Below are 20,910 nucleotides of genomic sequence, written 5' to 3' on the forward strand. Positions count from 1 at the left end.
ACATAGCTAAAGAATGCCTTATGTTTGTCTTTAGAGTCCTTAGCTATTTTTTTCTCAAAATTAGCTTTGGATGATTTTATGAGAGCTCTTAGCTTTTTACTTATAGTGATCAGCGGTGTCTTACCTTTTAAGGATTTTGCTCTATCTTGTAGTAGCTTTCTCCTTTTGTTGTAGAGTTTGTTTATGGCTGGGGTCCACCAGACTGGACGCTTGCCTTTGGTACAAAGAGTCTTTGTTTTGCTTGGGATTGCCTGATCCATGCTGCCCTGCAGGTGCTGGTAGAAGGCATTTGTAAGTGATTCAGCGGTTTGAGTAATGTTAACCGCCGGGCTCAGGGGCCTTAAAGGAGACCACACTAGTCTTTAGAAGTGTGAAGTCGGCTTTCGAGAAGTTCTTTACTGTGGTCTTTTTCATTTCGGGGGGGGGGGGAAAGAGGACCTCCAGCGAGATTAGTTTGTGATCAGATCTCACCAGTGAGGGTATACTTCGGCGTTGAACATTGTGCTCCCATGTTCGTGATGATGAGATCAAGTATGTTTTCTCCTCTTGTGGGGATGGTGACTAGTTGTTCCATGGCATTTGAGTTTATGAATTCCAGGAACTTTTGGGCTAGAGTGTTTGGGCTTGAGTAGTGTTCCCAGTCTATATTAGGGTAGTTGAAGTCACCTAGTATGATGGTGTTCGGAGATACATTTATCCCCTCCAGTGTTTTCAGGAAGGCCATATGAGGTTCCTGAGTTTGCGAGGGTGGCCTGTAACATGCTACAAATTGCAGAGCAGTCTTGCCTATGGTTAATTGCACCTGGATGGTTTCCGATGCATCGGCGATGCCACCAATCTTGAGGTGTGGGTGTCCTTGATGAATATGGATACCCCTCCTCCTTTCTTGGTATTGTCCGGGTTTTGGGGCGGAACGCATGATATGAGGTAAAACCTGATAGTGCTGGGGTGCTCTCAGGAGCCTTGAACCAGGTTTCTGTCACAGCACAGACATCAATGTTCTCCATACTGAGAAGGGCCTCGTGCGTGCATCTTGAGGTTGAGACTTCTGGCATTGAGCAGCATTACCCTTAGTTTTTTCTTTGTTTTGTTCTAGGGTGGTAGGTTTAGAATTTGAGCCTTGCCTAAAAAGGCACTATGGGGTGGCAAGAGCCTTTGCCAAAATCCGAATCCCAGGGTGACAAGTGCAAGCCGTCCCTTGAAGCAGCGTGGCTTGTCCAGCATGTCATCCCAGGCAGACAGACAATGGATCCCCTTTGAATGACACCAGAGTTTAAGCCAATTGTTAAAGCTGATCATCTTATCTCTGTATTGTGGCATCATTCTTGGTGAAGGTAGGATACTGCTCAAGGTCAGGGTCATACCTGCTTGGGCTACATAATCAGAGAGCTCCTCTATGTCTCTTTTCATGTAGTCCAAGGAGGTACGTCTCAGGTCGTTAACACCAGCGTGGACAATGATTGAGTCGTACTTGTACCTGCTGTTGAGAGACCTGAGTGCATGCGTTATGTGGCGGATTCTAGCACCCGACAGGCAGCTTACTGTGACCTTCTCCTTACTCAGTCTGGTGAGCGGGACGTCAGTGTGTCTGACTATGGAGTCACCAATGACTAGTGTGTCTGGCATTGTGTTTGGCCTTAAGGGCTGTGATTGCTTGACACTCTGACTGTGTGGTCTATGTGTTGCAGATGTTGTGTTCTGAGGTGGTAGTTGTTTGGGTGTCTGCTTTGGTGGCCTCTGCTGTTTTGGTAGATTTTTGATCAGAGCCTCCGGGTATGTCTTTGTGTGTTTATGTGTATGATTTGAGGTTTTGATGGTATTATGTGAGACTGGGTCTATAGTGTGTGTGGTTACCTTGTCCTCCTGTCTGGTCATGCCAGTCCTATGTTGAGAGAGCTCAGCCTCCAGTTTGGCCGTATAGTTGCATCTCTCGCATGTATTTGTGTTTTGTGGGAGGAGGAGAGGGTTGTCTGTGTACATGAGGCAATTGTAACATTGCCTCAATATTCCCAGGTTCACCAGCTGAGCAGGAGAGGACATTAGCAACTGATCCCTCGACATGCTAGAAGGAATAGACAGAAAGTATTATTATTTATTGAGTTTCCTGGTATTTATAATAAGCATTATACATGCATATCTTATTTAGATGTTTAACTGATATTTAGGTATAAATAGTGGTGAGGTATAAAGCACACTGTCACTTTTTATGCTGTCATATTTAAATGAGAATGCACTAAGGTTTGGATGTACACTGATGAAGCTTTGGTAAAGTGAAACCGGTCTGTGGGCAGACTGTGCCAGGAATAAATGACTTTATCTCTCGTGGCGCCTCTTTTTTGAGTGCTGGAAGTGTTTTTGGACTGAATATTCAGTATTTTCCGTGCACCTGAGGCTGGATACGTGCACCGACTGTTTGGGTCTGTTTTATAGTTTTTTCGAGTGCTGTACCAGCGAGTAATGCAGGCCTAGGGTTTGGCTTGTAGTGGAATCGTGAATTAATCAAGCTAACACGGAGGTGGAATTTGACTATTGAGAAGTATACAGTCGCTTGGAAATGGCAGTACATACAGAGCTTAAACAATTTATTGACAGTTTGGCAGTGGATAAAGATGATGTTTCGGTGTTTACCACAACCATTGTGAACGATGAGTCTCCTAATGTTACGGGGCAGATGAACATTAGGCAACACTTTAGGCAGCTAAGTGAAGTGACTAAAAAAGGTACGTTCATTAGTATGGCATACAAAATTGCTTAAAGCATACTTAAAAGTGAAAATAGTTCCGTGTGGCCTTAGGGTTCAGCTTGAACCAGGATTGGGAACTGAAGACGCTGAGTTCATGAGACAGTGGTGTGATATTCAAATAGTGGCTTCTAATATGTTTATGGAGTTGCTTGTGGAACATTATGATAAACAGCTTCCTGATTTAATGGCTATATTAGTGGAAACTAATGAACGTACCAATGTATATAGTGGTGTAAAAGAATATGGTGAGATATACTCTCATTATTTGTCTGAAATGGATAAATATGATAAAGAGCTGCAGGAGCGAAAGTTGAGGAAGTATCAGCGTGATTTAAATGATTTTAAGAATGACATGGTGTTCACTTGGAAATGTTATAAAAAGGGTGCACGGTTTGAAGAAACAAATCAAAGTAGACCCAAACGCAAAAGAGTGAGATCAATTTTGCGAAAGTCCAAGTCTACCTATAGTGGAACTGAGATGTCATCTAGTTTTTCAAATACTGATACGGAGCCAGAACAAGGAGAGTTGAATGCCTCTATGTCACATGTGCCCAAAAGAACTAAATCCCTTTTAGGAGGGGGGGGTCGCAAACATCACAAATGACCAGTTGGAGGCGAGGTTTTGAGCCAGTTGCTAGTCCCCACAGACTCGGTTTCAGATGGACATTTTAATGATGTTGATAATGCTCACAGTAATGTTAACCAAATAGTGATTAATTTAACCAGCTTTTCTTTCTCAGAATGCCTATATGCTTAATAAAGGCCTGGGGTTTGTTCCTTCTTTTTTTGTGTCACATTATGACATTGTGTGTGATGTAAAACAGTTCTGCAGAAATTTAAATTTGAAATATTATTTTTCTCAACAGGATATTACCCCAGTAGTGAATGATGAAGGTACTTTTCAGTTCAAAAAGTCAAATTTTCAACCTGTATATAATAAGACTGTTAGAACTTTTGAACAACTCGTTCTACAGGAATTACAGGTTAATCAGATAGATATTTTTAGGTGTCCTTCCCAAAATTTGACAATAGAGGAACGCCATGCTTTAAAATCTTTAGCAAGTAATGAAAAAATAGTAGTGACTAAAGCGGACAAAGGTGGGGCGATTGTTATCTGGGACAAGTTGAAATATGAAAGTGAGGCTAATAGACAGTTGCGGGACCCTATTTCATACAGTTTGTTGTCTATGGATCCTTGTCAAGGGTTTAAATTTGCTGTAGACAAGTTTCTTTTTGAAGCTAAACAACAGGGTATAGTGAGTGAAGAATTAGTAACACAGCTAACAGTAGATAGTCCCTCTTTCCAATATTTTTATCTGGTTCCCAAAATTCATAAGACTCTACATAACCCCCCAGGTAGACCCATAGTGGCAGGACGTGGATCAGTTATGGAACCACTGTCGGAATATCTTGAATTTAAATTAAAACCATTGCTAAATCTGATTAGTGCCAGAATTAAAGATACAAAACAGTTTTTGACATTGATGGATGATATACAGTTATCTAGTGATTGCCAAATGGGCACACTAGATGTACAATCCCTGTACACTAGTATTCCCCATTATGGAGGAATTAAAGGGGTTAAATTCTAGTTGGAACAATCAGGTTTGTATTCTGTAGAAGAAATTGAATTCTTGTTATCAATGCTACAGTTTGTATTGGAGCATAATGCGTTTAAGTTCCATGGGAACTGGTATTTACAGGTTAAATGTACAGCTATGGGAGCTACTTTTGCTCCCATATATGCTGACCTTTTTATGGGATATTTTGAGATGGTGTATATTTATTGTGAAAATTTTCCATATTCTGAAAAGCTAGTGATGTGGCGTCGTTATTTGGATATTTGGATGACTGTTGGGTCATCTGGCAAGGCAGTCTTGATGAGTGGGATAGTTTTAAGAGATATCTAAATAACAATGAGTATGGAATTATTTTCACTGGTATACTAAATTTATTTATGGTAGATTTTTTGGATGTTAGTATCATGAAATTGTTGGATGGTACATTGAGTACTTCATTATATAAAAAACCTTTTTCAAAAAAAATTCTATTCTTCATGCTCGTAGCTGCCATCCACCACATATGGTTAATAACATCCCAGTGGCCCAGTTCCAGAGAGTAAGACGCATTTGCTCCAATGTTAGTGACTACCAACGACAAGCGAGTGACCTTAAACATAGGTTCCAAGCTCGGGGTTATGATAAAGGGTCAATAGATAAAGCATATGACATAGTTCAGACCATGGATAGGGGTGAATTGTTAAAGGACAAGAATAAACACCCATCAGGTCCGGTTAATAAAGTCCGTTTTGTCACTACTTATGCTAGTAATTCATTTAAAATCAGGGAAGTGATATCAAAATACTGGCACATTTTATACATGGACCCCTTTTTTTTTTTCGACTTTGATAAACTCCAAGTGTGAATTTGGATATGGGAAAGGCAAGTCAATTGGGAATAATTTAGCAGGTTTCAAGAAAGGTTTAGATCAAAAAATATCAGTGCCTAGAATGGTACATACTGTGGACATTGTAAATATTGTAAAATTATGTCCAAAACTAGCTCCTTCACATCCATCAATACAAGGAAAGTATACCATATTAATACTTTGATTACATGTACGAGTTCTTGGGTAGTTTACATGGCTATATGTCAATGTGGTGCATTTTATGTAGGACAGACGTCATGTTCATTAAAGCAGCGAATAGCTCTTCATATTAGTGACATAAAATGCAAAAGACTGCGGAGTGCACTATATAAACATATATTGCAACATTTGTCAGCTCACTTTGTCTTTGTAGGGATTGACAAAATTAATATAGTAGTAAGTGATGAGATAGCCACGCATAACATGTTGACTTCTAAAGAACGTAGATGGATTGTGAATTTAGGGGCTATGTTTAAACCGGGTCTTAATGACCATTGGTAGATTTGGGAATTAATTACTTAGGCTTAGTTTGTTTATTCATTTAGGGGGCAGATATTGGCATAACTATTTAGTGGTTGTGGTGTCTTAAGTTTTATCAGAATATTTAACATCTGGGTATACTAATGGAGTGGTGGATATGCATGTATTTGTTTTTATCAGGTGGCAATATGGTATTTAAGCAAGTAGTTACAAATTATTTCATTTAAATAGGACATTTTTTGATATCTGCAATATAAGTATGTACTTGTATTAACAATTATTGGCTACATAATGTGGCCTTAAATATGTATTTTCTACTAATATTTATTGAGTTTCCTGGTATTTATAATAAGCATTATACATGCATATCTTATTTAGATGTTTAACTGATATTTAGGTATAAATAGTGGTGAGGTATAAAGCACACTGTCACTTTAAATGCTGTCATATTTAAATGAGAATGCACTAAGGTTTGGATGTACACTGATGACGCTTTTGTAAAGCGAAACCAGTCTGTGGGCAGACTGTGCCAGGAATAAATGGCTTTATCTCTCGTGGCGCCTCTTTTTTGAGTGCTGGAAGTGTTTTTGGACTGAATATTCAGTATTTTCCCTGCACCTGAGGCTGGATACGTGCACCGACTGTTTGGGTCTGTTTTATATATATATATATATATATATATATATATATATATATATATATTTTTTTTTTTTACATTAGTATAATACATTCTCATGAAGTTCTGAGAATAATTAGGAATGAAAGCTTTAAATGTTTGGATTAATTAAACTACTTTAATGATATTTACTGGAACAGCAACATGTTTTTTGTTTTTATAAATGTATTTTACATTGTTTTGTGACATTTTATGTAACAGGAAAAAAAAACTTCCGATGCTGCCAAAATTTCACCCACAAAACAACCTTGCTAATTTAAAAACTGACTACTATCTGGTACCAAGTACTCCTGGTCACTTGGTCATGAGCAAATGGTATGCCCTCCTTATGAGACACCCACTCCAAAGAGGCCAGTTACTCACACAATCAAAACTTTATATAAACTTTTCTGGACACTCCCATGTCACTAACATATTTCCTGATACTAGACTTTCCTCAATTCCTACATCATTCCTTAATCTTCCTCTGTTCCAGATTCACATCACACTTACCCCCCCCCCCACACACACTCACACACTCACACATACAAACATGCTCAGACATATATAGACAAATACATTTGCAAAGCAAATTGGTTAGTCGTTTAGTTAAAGAAGCCGGACCCAAAGAAGTCCGGATGCCATAAAGAGCTATTGGTGTTAACTGAAAATATACAAAAAAATTATATAGGCTTGAAAGACCTTAGCTAAAATGGCTTTCATTTATAGAGTTGATTATATCATGGCAAGCCACTGTATAACCGTTATTGATATGTACTTGAACCAAATGATATTTGAATAACAGAAATATCTCTTATTAGAAGGGTATTTGGTTTGTCTTACAGATGGGGCAGCATGTTTAGTTATTTGATTTTCAATAACTGCAAACTCACACACATGGAATCCGCTCAGGCAAGCCGACCAGTAGTACACCAACACCATACACAAGTCGAATAAATCCAAAGTGCATTTAATATACTATAACATAGAATTTAAGCACATAAAAAAGCTTTTCATTGAATTGAATAAATCAACTTCCTCAGAAAAAAGCCTACAGGTGTGGCCAAGGATGAACACAGGATAGCAGCAGATTTCTTCAGCTCCACCAATTTCATTACACTGACAGGAATTAATTACTTAAAAAATTAATTTTTGAAGTAATTTTCTTTTTAAATACGTTTGTTTTATATAGTTCTTGAACTATATCTAAAAAAGAAAGGAAATCTTAACAATATTCCTGTCAGAAATCACTGTGGAAATTTTCCTGTCAGTTTATCAGTCTGAAATGAGTTCCAGTAAGACAAATTCTCAAGACTCCAGCATCAAGAAAGAACTTCAGTCTCTGATAATTATAATCCAGCAACTTACTGATAAAATGGATAAAATGGATACTAAAATAGACACCTTCATAGAAAAAACTACAAAACAAATAGACCTGTTACATACAGACCTGCAACAACAGAAGATCCAGATGACAGGCATAGAAGAAGCTGTGAATGACATGGAAAATAGAATCCAAGAAGAGGAAATCAACATTGAGTTTCTGCTGAAACAAAATACACATTTACAAACAAAGCTGGATGACCTGGAAAATAGATCTAGGCGCAATAACATTAGGATTTTTGGACTGCCAGAAAATATTGAAGGTAACGATATTACTTCTTTTTTAACAACTTGGCTCCTAAAACTTTAGACTTACCAGAAGCATTCTCTTTTGGTATCGAAGAGCACATAGATCTATAGCTAATACTAACTCTAACAAAAATATCCTAGATCAGTTATAGTTAGATTTCTATCATCTTTTGATAAAGAGATGGTTCTTAAATCTGCTTGGGCTAAAGCTCCTGTTAAGATTAATGAGACAACTGTGCGTTTTGACAATGACTATTCTTCCATGGTAATAGCTAAAAGAAAAGTTTTTCTGCCACTAATAAGGGAGCTTAAAAAAGCACAGTTTAAAACATACCTTCTGTTTCCTGCCAAGCTTAAAATCTTCCTTCCTGATGGTCCTAAGGTTTTCGATGATTTAGACTCTGCTTTACTGTTTGTCAAAGAAAAAGGATTTTGGATAAAATAGAAGAAATGGAATGGGCTAGTTCTTCATTAAAGAGATTGGCAACTGAAGCTTCGTGGAAGACTTCAGAGAAGAAGAAGGGACTAAAAAACAAATGATTTGTTATATGTTTTTTCTCTCTCATCATTTTAGTTCATTATTAATCTTTTGAATATAGTTCCTGCATTTCCAGAAAGCCACAAATATTTTGGAAAAGATTTAATCAAAGTTATTCTCTATGTGCAAAGAAATGTTTTGTTTCATAACCAGTCAAAATACCTGAAGATTTAATGGCAAGCTGTGATTCAATTTGTTTCTCTTTCTGAAAAGAAGTAAGGTTAGTAATTTGATACATTTTTTTATCTTTACCTTTTTCTTCATTCTCCTTTTATTATTTTCTTTGTTTAAACAATGACATTCTATTTAGATTATGTAGTGGGTAAAGGGTGGGGAGGGCAGGGAGAGAACAGTAATGAAAATATCATTAATAGAATAATAACATATTTATTCCTTGTAAAAGTTTTATAAGTTCTTCAAATGCTATTTCTAATTATACTTTCTTGATTATACTGCTTATGCTTGTTTGTAAATAATCTGTTATGCTTTAACTAATAATAATCAGAACTAAATAAGAGTAAATAATATGTTTTATTTTTAACTCTATTAATATAAACAGTAAGTAACATTCCATTGTATATACTTCTTACAGCTTTCTCTTACATTCTTTTATTTCTGCCTCACTCCCTTTTATTTTCTACTCTCTTTTCTTTTCTTTATTAATATATAGAAATGCTTTTGATTGTGTGGGCACAGTGAATAATAGGATTTGTATGAAAATTGAGTTGGGAGAAGAATGTTGAGTTTTATTGCTTGTTGGTAATTTTGGGCTTAATTTCACTTTCATAGAGGCTGTAATGATCTGTGGAATACATTGTGAAGGTTTTGTCATGTTTAGATGCATTTACACTGCTAAATGAATGTTTGTCACTAGTTTTTAATAAGTTTCCGCCAAAATGTTAAGAGAGACAATCTGAGATGTGGGCTGTCTCATGCACAGTGTTCATGAGTTACTTCAGAAGCTTCAGCTCACAGAATTCTCACAGAGAAACTGAAAGCAGTTAGTATAACCTTTGACATAGTTATCACACTGACACACCACAGATTCAGGAAAATACTCTATTCATAAAATATGTCAGTTATAATGTTTTGTTTCATAACCAGTCAAAATATCTGAAGATTTAATGGCAAGCTGTGATTCAATTTGTTTCTCTTTCTGAAAAGAAGTAAGAGGCTGTAATGGTCTGTGGAATACATTGTGAAGGTTTTGTCATGTTTACATACATTTACACTACTAAATGAATGTTTGTCACTAGTTTTTAATAAGATTCCCGCCAAAATGTTAAGAGAGACAATCTGAGATGTGGGCTGTCTCATGCACAGTGTCCATGAACTACTTCAAAAACTTCAACTCACAGAATTCTCACAGAGAAACTGAAAGCAGTTAGTATAACCTTTGACATAGTTATCACACTGACACACCACAGATTCAGAAAAAATACTCTATTCATAAAATATGCCAGTTATAATGAGTCTAAATGATGTAGTTTCTTGTAGTAAGTAAATGTCTTATTTTAGAAGGCATAGAAAATTAAACATTTATTTAAATGTTTTTGAAAATCTACTTAACAGCAGCATAATAATCTGTGTTAAAAATTTGTGTTCCAAACATATACTTTACTATAACTCATTTAATTCATCTGATTGACAAGCATAAATAATCTTATAACTCTATTCTGGAAGAAATGTCATGTGATATATTTTAAAGCAGTAGGTTAGCATGATTGTAAAATCTGGTTACTAAAATCTGTTTGCTGTGCATTATTTTGTATAAAGCAGACAGATTTATTCTAGGGACAGCAAGTAGGATAGTGCTCAACAAAGACACAACTCAGTGAGATCATATATATATATATATATATATATGTGTGTGTGTGTGTGTGTGTGTGTGTGTGTGTGTGTATGTATGTGTATGTGTGTGTGTGAGTGTGATGGCTTTTTTATATAATAATGCAAGTGTTTCTGAGAATCTGCATAACTATCCAATATGATTTATAATAATTTCTATGAATACAATATTTTACTCTATTGACAAAATGAATGTTTGTCACAAGTTTTAATAAGTTTCCCAAAATGTTAAGGGAGACAATCTGGGATGTGGGCTGTCTCATGCACAGTGTCCACGAACTACTTCAAAAGCTTCAACTCACAGAATTCTCACAGAGAAACTGAAAGCAGTTAGTATAACCTCTGACCTAGTTATCATACTGACACACCACAGATTCAGGAAAAATACTCTATTCATAAAATATGTCAGTTATAATGAGTTTAAATGATGTAGTTTCTTGTAGTAAGTAAATGTCTTATTTTAGAAGGCATAGAAAATGAAACATTTATTTAAATGTTTTTGAAAATCTACTTAACAGCAGCATAATAATCTGTGTTAAAAACTTCTGTTCCAAACATATACTTTATTATAATTCATTTAATTCATCTGATTGACAAGCATAAACAATGTTATAATTCTATTCTGGAAGAAATGTCATGTGATATATTTTAAAGCAGTAGGTTAGCATGATTGTAAAATCTGTTTACTAAAATGTGTTTGCTATGCATTATTTTCTATAAAGCAGACAGATTTATTCTAGGGACAGTAAGTAGGATAGTGCTCAACAAAGACATAACTCAGTGAGATCAGATATATATATATATATATATATATATATATATATATATATATATATATGTGTGTGTGTGTGTGTGTGTGTGTGTGTGTGTATGTGTGTGTATATGTATGTGTGTGTGTGTCTGTGTGTATGTGTGTGATGGCTTTTTTTTTAATAATGCAAGTGTTTCTGAGAATTTGCATAACTATGCAATATGATTTATAATAATTTTTATGAATACAATATTTTACTCTATTGACAATAATGAGTTTAAGTAAATGCTCATATACAAACAATTCAAGATTTTTTTTTGGAAGCTGTTAATAGTATTCACATGACAGAAAATAGATGCATCTTAATATATGTAATGTCTGAATCATATTAGCCAAAGTTGTTGATTTAAATGAATGTTAGAACCTAATTTTCTCTCCTCTTGATTTCTAACATCAAGATTATTTGAATGCTATTTGAATACAAGTGTTATATATTACATACATCTATATAGTAGTATGAACAATTTAAAAAAAAAAAAAAAAGTTTATTTTAGTTTATATGATGCTGTTTTACCAAATGTGTAGTTTTGTCTTGATAGATAATTGAATTGAAAACTGTTAACCTCAGTTCAATATAACTAGTATTAAATTGATAAGGTGGTAGCTGAGGTACTGCTGCTTAGGGTAGGGGGTTAACTTGAGTAGTAAATACTACTCTAAGTTGGAGTTTTCAACTCCAGGCTGGATGCAAGGTTTAATCCTTACATTATTTTCACTTGTTCATTGTTATATGTATATAGTTTTGACATCCACAATATATTTTGTACACTCATTGTCACTACAAACAAAATTGAATCCTATACAAAATCCCATAAGAGATTTAATAAATACAGCTATATTTAAAGGTACACCTAAAAGAGGAGATGTAACATTATTTATCTTGTTATTTGTTATTTCGATCATAAGATTCTTGAGTTTTAAAATGCCAAATGACATCTTTAAAAGGAATTTCTTTAAACATTAATGGATTGAATAATCCATGTAAAAGGGCAAGCCTAATAAGATACAGTAATTTACACAAGGCCAATCTAGTCTTCCTGCAAGAAACCCATCTCTTGAAAAAAGATATTGATAAACTAGCCACTAATAAGTATACAGTATTGGTTAGTTCAGCGCACACTCAGAAAAAAAGAGGAGTGGCTATTTTATGGAATAAAAGTATGCCCATTCCTAAAACCATTAAGTCTTATCAGGATGACAAAGGAATGTTTTGTATGGTTGCAATACAAATTAATGGGAAGACTTACACTTTAATTAATGTATATTGGATACCTGGAATTGGTATTAATACAGTGAAACATCATATTGATAAGATCATATCATTCTCTATAGGGGATATTATTTTAGCTGGTGTGATTTTAATTGTATACTACATGAAAGTGATACTACCACTATAAGGAAAAGAAGAATTACATCTAATGCAAAACATTTAAATGATTTTGCTAATTCTTATCATTTGAATGATATTAATAATCAGATAGATTCAAAATCATTACCATACACCTTTTTTTCTAACAGATACAAAACTTATTCAAAAATAGATAGGGTCTTTATTTCTAACCAGATGGTAACAGATTTAATTAATTCCAAAATCATTTCATGTCCTATATCTGATCATAACTCAATTGTTTTGAATTCATGATAAAAATACTCATAATGTTCAGATCAAAAGGATACCAGCATACTTAACTCAGCTAAAAGACTATAAAGAATATATACTTTCAGAAGTACAACATTTTCTAGACATAAATAATACTCCTGAAGTCTCCATTGTCTATGTTTGGGATGCCTTAAAATCATAACTATATGGACAAAGTATCAGATGGTATAATAATAAAAGGAAATCTTGGGATAAGGAATTGTTAGATATTCAAAGTAAATTAGACTCTTATAAACATAATAATAAAGAAAATATTATGGACAAGAAAGTTATTGAAGAAATAAACAAACTAAATGAGAAATACAAAGACATTTTAACTCATAAAGTTAAAATAACTTTAGAGAAATATAAGTTTTTGTCTTATTCAATAAGCCCCAAATACTTACATAGACTTAAAAATAAAACAAAAGATTGAATAAACAAAACCATATCAAAGAAATCTTTTCTCTAAGGAAAAATAAGAATGTTTCTAGTATACCAGAAATACTGGATGAATTTAGAAATCACTTTCACAAGATTAACCATAACAACATTAACATGGAACCTAAAGTTAAAATAAAGGAGTTTATAACCACAAACATGAATAAAAAGCTTAATAAACAACAGATTAAACTATTGGACAAGAGTATTTCATATACAGAAGTTATTACACAAATAAATAAGCTTAAATCAAACAAAGCACCGGGTAATGATGGTATTATACCAGAGATATATAAAATCCTTTCTAAAACTACATATTCATTAATACATAAGGTTTTATTTTGGCCCAAACTGAGTTAATAACCCCCCCCCATCTTGGCAATATACATTTATTTCACCAATTTTAAAACCTAATAAAGATCCAACTAGATGTTCTTCATATCGACCCATCTCATTACTTAATGTTGATTATAAAATGTTTATGAGTATTTTTGCTGATAGATTGAAGACAATCATCCCGGCATTATAGATATAGATCAGACGGGCTTCATTGTAAATAGAAATACTTTTGATAATATAAGAAGAACTTTAACATTAATTGATTTTGCAAATAGGAAAAACAAAGATTTAACACTTATTAGTCTTGATATAGGTTCAGCATTTGATTCAGTAAGTTGGGACTATCTGTTTACCTTACTGAAATGCACAAACTTCTCTGATGCATTTGTAAATTTAATTGAGCATTTATACAAAGGAACGCTGGCTTATATTAAGGTAGGAACATATGTTTCACAAAAAATACCCATTCTTAAAGGTACAAAGCAAGGATGTCCACTTTCTCCACTATTATTCACTTTAGTAATGGAGCCTTGGGCTAATTTGATTAGGAAAAGTACTAACATAGAGGGTTTTGAAATAGACGAAAACACAACATCAAAAATTCAACTTTTTGCAGATGATGTTCTAATTACATCAGCAGGATCTAATTCTTCTATGCAGTCTTTATTTGATAAAATGATGAATTTTAAAAGTATTTCTGGTTTAATATTCAATGAAGAAAAAACTAAAATACTACCTATATATACACGAAAAATTATTCTCATTAGTGATTTTACTAAATATGTACCCAATTCAGGTCAGATAACTTATTTAGGTATAATACTATCTAAAGATATTAAATCTATTATATATAATAACTATAATACCTGTTTTCTTAATATACAAAATCTTTTTAATACCTGGAATAATATGTTTTTTACTATGGAGGAGAGACTTACAATTATTAAAATGATAATATTCCCCAAGATTTTATACTTAATACAATCAATAATACTTTCACCTACAAAAATAATTATCAAGAAACTGAATACAATAATGTTAAATTTCTTATGGGCACCTAATAGACCTAGGATTGCATTAAAGAAACATACTAATAGCTGGTCTCAAGGGGGTATTTCTTTTCCAGACTTTAATTTATATATTATCTCTTCTATTATAAAAGTTATTACTTTATTAATAGATCAGTCATATATCACAAAATGGAAAGATTATTGGGAGCTAATTAGTATGCACTTCATGAAAATCTCCTTAACACATAAAAATATGATTGTAAATAACTCCATGTTGTGGTTGCTAAAGGAATTTTGTACTTCACCTATTACACCTAAACATATGGTTTGTTACCCATTAAATATTATTATTAGTTATCGTAACTTTATATTCATGCACCCTAAGTATAGGGAATGGAATTTTATTGTATTCCCTATAATGTATACTCAGGGTATGCTTATGTCATCTACTTCTGAAGGAGCTCATTTAGCTATAGATAATGATCTAAAGTACTGGTATCAGCTGATATCTGATAATAAAGTTAAAAATCTAGATTTCTTAAAACAAGAATTTGATCTAAGAGAAACTTGTTGGTTAGAGGTTCAGATCTTTAGACAACATCTCATTGATAGAATAGATCTAATGTCTATAACAGTTAAAGAATCTATTCCAAAACTGATTGATTACTTGATATTAAATTTACAGCATAAAGTTTCTGATAAAGGTAAACTTTCATATATACTTAAAATTATCAGACAAGAAACTTTTACAGTGTAGATTCATACTGGAATTATTTCACCTCTATTAATGGGGACCCACCAACTCAACAAGATAAACAATATATATTGGAATCTGCTTATAGAACTACATCTTCCATTGTCTGGAGACTTTATACATGGAAATTTTTACATAGATCTTTTATACACCTTTGATGATGAATAAAATAAATAATAAAGATAATCTATGTAAGAGATGTAATGTAGAAATTAATGCTGACTGGGCTCATATGTTTTATGACTGTATGAAGTTGAAAGAATACTGGAAGTCAATTAATGAATTTTTGCAGGCTCTTTTTACAGATAATTTCATTATTTCTAAGTCTCTTATATTATTCAACACACCTGTACCTCAATGTGTTAAAAAGATTAAGCTTCCCTTGTTATGGTCTATCCTAGCAGTGGCCAGGAAAATAATAACTAGAAATTGGATTTCAGATACACCTCCTTCGTTCAATGAATTTAAAAATGTTATGAATATAATGTGCCATATGGAAATAAGCACAATTAGAATGAGAACAACTAGAAAAACATCATATTATATTGTATGGGATAATTTACAAAATTTGTTAAAAAAATTCTAATTTCAATAGCACGGTATTTTTGTTTAATTAATTGATCTGATTGTAGTGGATGTCTTTGTAAATACTTTGGTTGTTTTGTTGAATATTATAATAATACCTATTTTTAATTACTTGTATAAAATTGTTATGATATTTCTCTTATATGTTAAAACAATAAACCTGTTTTGAAAAAAAAGAAAAAAGCCTACACAGGAAACAGGGGTTTAAATTTCCCTCCACCTAGTCACATGATTGCTAGACAAACATTGAAAGGTTGCCTGCATAGTGGAACACTCACAAGCTCCTCCCCAGCTTTACAAACTTTTAAAGTGATATATTCTTTATGTTACAATTTCATAGTACCAGATAGCAGCAGCAAACCACTCATTAAATATACCCTACTTTAAAAACATTTAAGCATCAATAAAACGAATAAGTAAATAAATAAAACAAAGCGATGTGCCTAATGTACTTAACCCATTGCTTTGTGGACATAGCAAAATTTATCACAAATTAAAAACTAAAAAATCAAATGACACATTAAAAATTGGTAAACCTATAAAAGTCATGTGTATGTATATGTTTAAACAATATTACATAGTCCTAACATTTTAATATGAAAATCTCTACTAAAAATAATAAATATTTGTAATTAATATAATAAATTATATTAATTTATGATAAACTTTAATGAAGCAAAATCATCCTCTCACATCATTGTACAAAAGAAACTGTATGTTTGAAAATTATTATTTATCTACTCAAACTTTTCAGTCTCAAAATACACATGATGGAACTCAATTCATTGATGCCTGGGTAGTGACAAGCATATAGACTTAGTTGCCAAATTAATTCACAGCGTTCCAGAATCAAAGACTCAGGGCCCCCCCATTATCCATAGGGACTTGATCTATAACTCAAAAGGTAAAACTATGGGATGGGTGGTAACCCCACTTTAGTTTATAAACAGGGACCCAATCTAAAACAGTTACTGGAGAGGAAACCGAGGAAGGTAGGAAGTCTGTTAGGTAAGTCTAAGTGTAACATGTGTTGGTATTGTAAACACATGAAGACAGGACACACCTTTGAGGTGAGGGGTAGGAGGTATAAAATAGGGGGTAAATTCAACTGTCAGAGTAAACAGGTGGTCTATCTAGCAAGGTGTTCCCACTGTCCAGTCTTCTATATCAGAAAGACCGACAGAAAATCGCGAGAACGAGTGTATGAACACATATGCACTCTAGGGAGACTTAAAGGAGAGAACGCCCTTGCGAGACACATAATGGACCACCCATCCCATAGTTTTACCTTTTGAGTACACACATTTGCACACATATGCATCAAAGCAACACCCGGTGATCAGGTTAGGGTCTACATCAACTGCAAGGGCTTCCCCTCCATTAACTGCCAGGTCGTGTACGATGCCCAGGGTATTATAATGAATGTGTATGCTGGCTGCCCTGGAAGCTATCACGATTCTCACATCTGGCATCTGATGCAGCTGTACCAGAGATCTGCCAATGGGGACATCCCTTAGGGCCACCTAGTGTGGGATGCTGGCTATGCACTGGGGCTGATGACACCTATCAGAAATGCACAAACACCCGAAGAATAATGCCATAATGAGGCGCACGCACAGATCAGACTTATAATAGAGCATGTGTTTGGGATGCTCAAATCATGATTTTGGTGCCTAGACACATCCAGTGGAGCCTTGCAGTACTCACCAGCTGCATGTACTCACACTGTTACGGTATGTGCCATGCTACACAATATGATCCTGTGGAAACAGCTGCAACAGGAGCAGCATGAGGCAGGGCCACACAGCCCCCCACCAATGCCAAGGCCTGCACAGGCACAGAGTGACTCCAAAGAGGAACAACCTGAACCTGTCCCACTAGGCAGATGGAGGCATGCCTAGTATGCCCTGACCTTGGCAAGGAGGCAAGGCATAGCACATACACTGACACAGTAGGGCCTCGGGGAATGACATCTCTCTCTGACTCGCACATACAGTAAAAGGGATGGCAAACATGACACTACCTGTGCTCAACCATGTATAAGGAGTGTGCTATGTGCATCCAACATAGGCAGCCCTCTGGCACCATCCTTAATATTGGCACACCCACAAGGTAAGTCAATCAACCTACCAGTTGCCGAATGGAGTAGAATGTGTCATTAACTGTATCTATGGTATGGATGTCAGCATGCAAGGGAATTGGGTGGTAGAATGGTATGCCAGCAGATAGTAGATACCCATAGTGGCACCATGAGATCTGTAAAAGATACTGGAGCCACCATAGTAGCCAGCACTACACAGGGTGACAAAACCTACTGCAGAAAATGTGCTGGGTGACATGTGTGTCCATATGACTCACATATGCTAATCCGGGAGGTTCACATACACAACAACAGTCTCAGCCAGCAGGACAGGTGTAGCAAACACAAACAGAGGCTGTGCTATGGCCTGTGAATGATGCCTATGGGTAACCCCCTCCCCAGCCTACACAGACAGACTACAGCAGGTCAGGCAATGGGATGTTAGTTCTGAAGGGTAGGAAGTCAGACACTAATATGTAGGTCAACCAAAGCTAAGACCTGCAGTACACTGATATGCCTCTAGTCAGCATGATAGGGTAGAATACAGAATGAAATGGAGTACCTGTCATACCAGTACAGTCATAGCAAATGTGTACAAGTGCCAAGTGTACCCCCCAGCCTATGCAGAAATGTAGAAACAGTCAGGTGTGCCCCCCCTAATCCTATGTAGAACTGTAGAAACAGTCAGGTGTGTCCCCCCGCAATCCTATGTAGAAATGTAGTAACAGCCAGGTGTGCCCCCCCATGCCTATGTAGACATGTAGAAATATTTAGGTGTGCCCTTTTCCCCAATCCAGCATAGAAATGTAGTAACAGTCAGATGTGTGTCCCCACAATCCTATGTAGAAATGTAATAACTGTCAGGTGTGCCCCCCACTCCTATGCAGACTTGTAGAAATATTTAGGTGTGCCCCTTCCCCCAATACAGTGTAGAAATGTAGTAGCAGTCAGATGTGCCTCCTCAATCCTATGTAGAAATGTAGAAACAGTCAGGTGTGTGTCCCCACAATCCTATGTAGAAATGTAGTAACAGCCAGGTGTGCCCCCCCACTCCTATGTAGACATGTAGAAATATTTAGGTGTGCCCTTTTCCCCAATCCAGCATAGAAATGTAGTAACAGTCAGATGTGCCCCCCCACAATCCTATGTAGAAATGTAGTAACTGTCAGGTGTGCCCCTCACTCCTATGTATTCATGTAGAAACATTTAGGTGTGCCCCTTCCACCAATCCAGTGTAGACATGTAGTAACAGTCAGGTGTGCCCCCATAATCCTGTGTAGAAATGTAGAAAAAGTCAGGTATGTCCCCCCACAATCCTATGTAGAAATGTAGAAACAGTCAGGTGTGCCCCTTACCACAATCCAGCGTACAAATGTAGTAACAGTCAGGTGTGCCCTCTCCCAACCACTGTGTAGAAATGCAGAAACAGACAGGTGTGCCCCCTCTCTCAATCCTACGTAGACATGTAGTAACAGTCAGGTGTGCCCCCTCTCCCAATCCTGTGTAGGAATGTACACACAGTCAGGTGTGCTCCCCCCAACCCAACCTAGACATGTAGTAATGGTCAGGCGTGCCCCCCCAAACCTATTTAGAAATTTCACAACAGTCTGGTGTGCCCCCCAATCCAATGTACACATGTCGTAACAGTAATGTGTGCCCCCCACAACCCTATGTAGAAATGCAGTAACATGTATGTGTAGGTATAATTCCAGTGGAGCACAGATGCCCAGAAGTGGCCAAGGTAGCAGGATAGGTTGTAGCATTTGCACAATATGCAGGTCTGTGTGTGTTAGGTCGGTGTGTGTTTCATACTGTGTGAGAGTGGTCAGTATTTATGCATGTTGAGGTAAGACCTGGTGGCCATTGCCCACTACTGTTGATGATAGGGACAAGCCCTCACAACTGCAGTGTCAAAGACAATTCCACCAGTATAACACATGCTAGCAGTAAGCCATTGTAAATGTATGGTGGTAATATGTATCACCATCTGAAAGACTGACATGGCATTGCTTTTGGGCTAGATATACAAGCAGTACACAGGGGAAAGTACCCCAGAAATACAGTATATATTGTGTCACTGTGAAATGGAGATGCCCTTGGAACTGTACATACAGGTATGCATCACATTAACTGGTCCTGTAGTGGGGGATACCAGTGATGTCTTCCCGAACACTTGCAGATCGCAAAGAAGGTAGGACTGATGCATTGGGAATCAGCTGATGTACCTGCACATACCAGCATAACTGGAATGCCCCATGCATATCTGTGTGTCAGATGCAAGTAGTGTCCATAGCACACATGCACCCAGCTCACACAAACACCACCCACAGGTACCGCTCTGGTCATATCCCTGCTGCGGGGAATGGGTACAATATGACCCCACCTGTATATGGAAATAGTGGAAGAATGCAGAATGCAGTGCAGGTGTCCCATGCAGGTGTGTCCCTAGCTGTAGGTAGCATCCTGCCAGCATCCACATCACCTGATCAAGACTGATAGAAGGTATTGACATGAACACCTATCACACCTACCCTGTCACCCCAGGGGAATATACTGTAAGATGGTCTGAGACTGTAGGACAGATCGAATGCAACGGCCTGCCACATCTGGCCAGCAGCAACACCTAATGGCCCACAGGCCCCTGCCAAAGGCCTGTGTCTCACATGTACTGCCAATGTAGGTTGTGTTATGGACACCCAAATAACAACATAACACACTCCACATAAGCCATATGCAAGGTTGTGTGGATAAACCACAGTAACATGTCCACCATGTCCCATTGCATGAACTGTGAACCAACACTAACACACCTGTGATGGGGTCATACCCTTAGGGAAAGCATCAGAGAATGTATGCATAATGTATGGAAGAGGTAAGAATAACAGAGGGGGGTGGGAGCATGGGCAGAATGGAATGTGCAAAATCTGA

Source organism: Protopterus annectens, chromosome 1.part0 (genome assembly GCF_019279795.1).
Source record: "Protopterus annectens isolate FY-2018-M chromosome 1.part0, PAN1.0, whole genome shotgun sequence".
Classification (NCBI taxonomy): Eukaryota; Metazoa; Chordata; order Ceratodontiformes; family Protopteridae; genus Protopterus; species Protopterus annectens.